The following is a 3266-nucleotide window of genomic DNA, read 5'->3' as shown; positions in this document are numbered from 1 at the left end:
CTGTCAGGGTTGGGATATGATTGTTGAAGACATGGAAGAGCTGAGGGCTTTGAGAATGAAAGGGAAAAGAATAGAGGACTGAAAAGGCTGCCATTTGGGAACCTGTATCTGGTAGGCTACATCTGTTCTGTTCCCATTAAAAAAAATCATCACCATATATTTTGGCATTAAAATGTTACTAAAAATAGCCAATATTGTATTTTTTATTTTATCACTAGAGGCCCAGTGCACAAATTCATGCATGGGTCGGGTCCCTTGGCCTGGTCAGCGATCGGGGCCATTGGTGGGGGAGGGTGGGTAGCTGGTCACAGGAGGTTGGCCGGCCATGGGAGGTTGGCTGTGGGAGCTCATTGACCACCAGGGGGCAGCTCCTGTGTTGAGCGAATGCCCCCGGATGGTCAATGAACATCATAGCAGTTGGTCAACTGGTTGTTTGGTCGTTTGGTAATTCGGTTGCTTAGGCTTTTATATATTGGGCCATTGGTGGGGGAGGGTGGGTAGCTGGTCACAGGAGGTTGGCCGGCCATGGGAGGTTGGCTGTGGGAGCTCATTGACCACCAGGGGGCAGCTCCTGTGTTGAGCGAATGCCCCCGGATGGTCAATGAACATCATAGCAGTTGGTCAACTGGTTGTTTGGTCGTTTGGTAATTCGGTTGCTTAGGCTTTTATATATTTAGATATAGATATTATCTGACAAGTCATAAACTTGACTCTTAAAAAGCCAGGGAAAGGTGTCTTGGGGATTTACCAAGTGTTTTTCATGTTGTGATTCTAGGTGTCCCAGGGGATGTTGGTAGAAGTGATCACAGGTGGTGTCCCTCAGGGAGATGATAAGAGGGCAGGTCCCTGTGGGTGTAGCCCAGGCCTCTGTGCTGCTGCTCACGTTCAGTATTATGGGGGTCATCGAGGACTCCTCTTGTCCCATGCACAGGGAGTTTTACAGACGAAGAAACTGAGAGTCAGAGGTTAGGCAGCTTGTTCAAGGACTTGTTCTAAGACTGGGATGTGGCAGAGATGGGACTTAGCCCTAATGGGTCATGAAGCACATCTAGGATATTTAAGTTTTAAACAGTGTGGCAAGGGGACAGCACAAGGACAGTGCTTATTTAGTGTGGATGTTCTAGAAGTGGAATGAGGAATAGTTGGTGGGAGGTGTGGAGTCCTTGAACAGGAATTCAACTAGGACTGTGATGGCGAACCTATGACACGTGTGTCAGAGGTGACACGTGAACTCATTTTTTTGATTGATTTTTCTTTGTTAAATGGCATTTAAATATATAAAATAAATATCAAAAATATAAGTCTTTGTTTTACTATGGTTGCAAATATCAAAAAAATTTCTATATGTGACACGGCACCAGAGTTAAGTTAGGGTTTTTCAAAATGCTGACACGCCGAGCTCAAAAGGTTCACCATCACTGAAGTAGGAGGCTAGTGTAGTAGTGGAGGGGGTGTGCTTTCATCAGGGTGATGATAGTGGGGGTAGAAGTGGCTGGGTGGTGGTAATAAACTCAAGAGAAAATTTCATGAACGGTATGACCCAACTTAAGGACAGAATATGCAGTGGGTGAAGGAGTGGGAGGAGTTCAAGGTGACTTCACACCTGTAGCTTGGGAGATGAAGTGAATCCAGGATGAGGAAGGTGAGATGGTAACAGGCAAGTGGCCAAGTCCTGCATGCCCACTGGGACAGCTGGGGGCTGGATGGAGCTTAGAGGTCAGGGTTTGGGTTGCAGAGTCTGGCAGTCCCTAGTTTAGAGACCCTGGGTTTATGAGTAGCCCTTCCTTGTGAAGGACCCCAGGGCCCCACCCCTTTGCTCCTGAGACCTTTTCCCCCAAGTTGTAGATGAAGGAGAGACTGGCACATGCCTCTCGCCCTCCCACTGATTGGCTCAATTCCCAGAGAAACTCAGGAGCCTGGGGCAGTATTTTTTCCAGGAGTTAGAAATTTGAACAGATAGTCATATTACACCGGTAGTTATAGATGGGATACATGTAGACTTTAACGTTTTATGATAATAAAATCACTTTAGAGGAAATTTGTCCCATGTTAACCACATGGGTGATTGGCCAAGCGGTTGACTGTTCTTGTGAGTTGCAACTATGAAAATTTTCTCCTAATCAAACCAAGTGTTGCTGTTTTTGTCCTAATTCTTTGGGTGTGGCTGTAAAGTGGTGACCGGGGCATAGATGTTTCTGTCCCCAGCAGTTCTTAGAAACAGGCTAGGCGGTCTGCTAGTGGGGGTACTGGGTTGAAAGGGGACATATGGGCTTGCAGGTAAGGAATGGGCGGGGAGAGGGCAGGGGTGAAAGTAATTCCCCTATTGTATCCTTCGGGAACAACTGCTGAATTGTTCCTTTGGACCCAACGTTGGGCCTCCAGCCTGCAGCTTGGGGAGGAGCCTCAGCGGGTGTAGGCTCTTTCTCCAGGCCTTGACCAGCAGGACGGACCATGGACAGGTCCAATGACTGGACCTACACTGATGAGGGTGGGTGGACGGTGGGGTCGCCAAGCCCTGCAGCTACTTCACCGGGGTCTGGGAGCCCCACACCTTGGGTCTTGTCAGGGAGCTGTCAGCCGAGGGCAGCCACTTCTCAGGGACTTCCGCTGCCTGAGTTTGGGGAGTGGAGCTGGTGGGGCCTGCTGAAGCCCCCTTCCCCTGCAGGAAAGCCTGGCAGGGCACCTGGCTCACGCTGCCTGAGTGGGGTGGCTCTCCTTTGCCTGTCCCTTTTATTTTCTTGGGATGAAACAGCCTTGAAGAAAAAGAAGACGCTGCTCTTTCCCCCAGGCTCCTATGATGGTGTGTGCTGGCTCATGCCCCCAAAACGACGTCTGCTTCTCAGTTGCTCCAACCAGCAGGTGGGGGAGGGCAGACTGGCCTGGGTTCAAATCCCTCCATCCCTCGACTACTGAGGAGCCATATGACTTCAGCAAGTGCCTTAATGTCATTGGGCCTTGGCTTTCCTCTCGGTCGTACCCACCTGCCGTGTTGTGATCACGGCTGCCCATCACTGAGACTTGCTGCTTCCCATCTCTTCAGTGGGCTTCAGTGGGAGGGATCCCTCCAGAAGGAAGGTGAAGTGGGATTTATCTTTTTTATTATATTTTTTAAAATATATATTTTATTGTTTTTTTACAGAGAGGAAGGGAGAGGGATAGTTAGAAACATACATCGACCAGCTGTCTCCTGCACAATCCCTACTGGGGATGTGCCCGCAACCAAGGTACATGCCCTTGACCGGAATCAAACCCGGGACCTTTCACTC

Source organism: Myotis davidii, unplaced genomic scaffold, assembly GCF_000327345.1.
Source record: "Myotis davidii unplaced genomic scaffold, ASM32734v1 scaffold123, whole genome shotgun sequence".
Classification (NCBI taxonomy): Eukaryota; Metazoa; Chordata; class Mammalia; order Chiroptera; family Vespertilionidae; genus Myotis; species Myotis davidii.
This window is presented reverse-complemented; position numbering follows the sequence as displayed.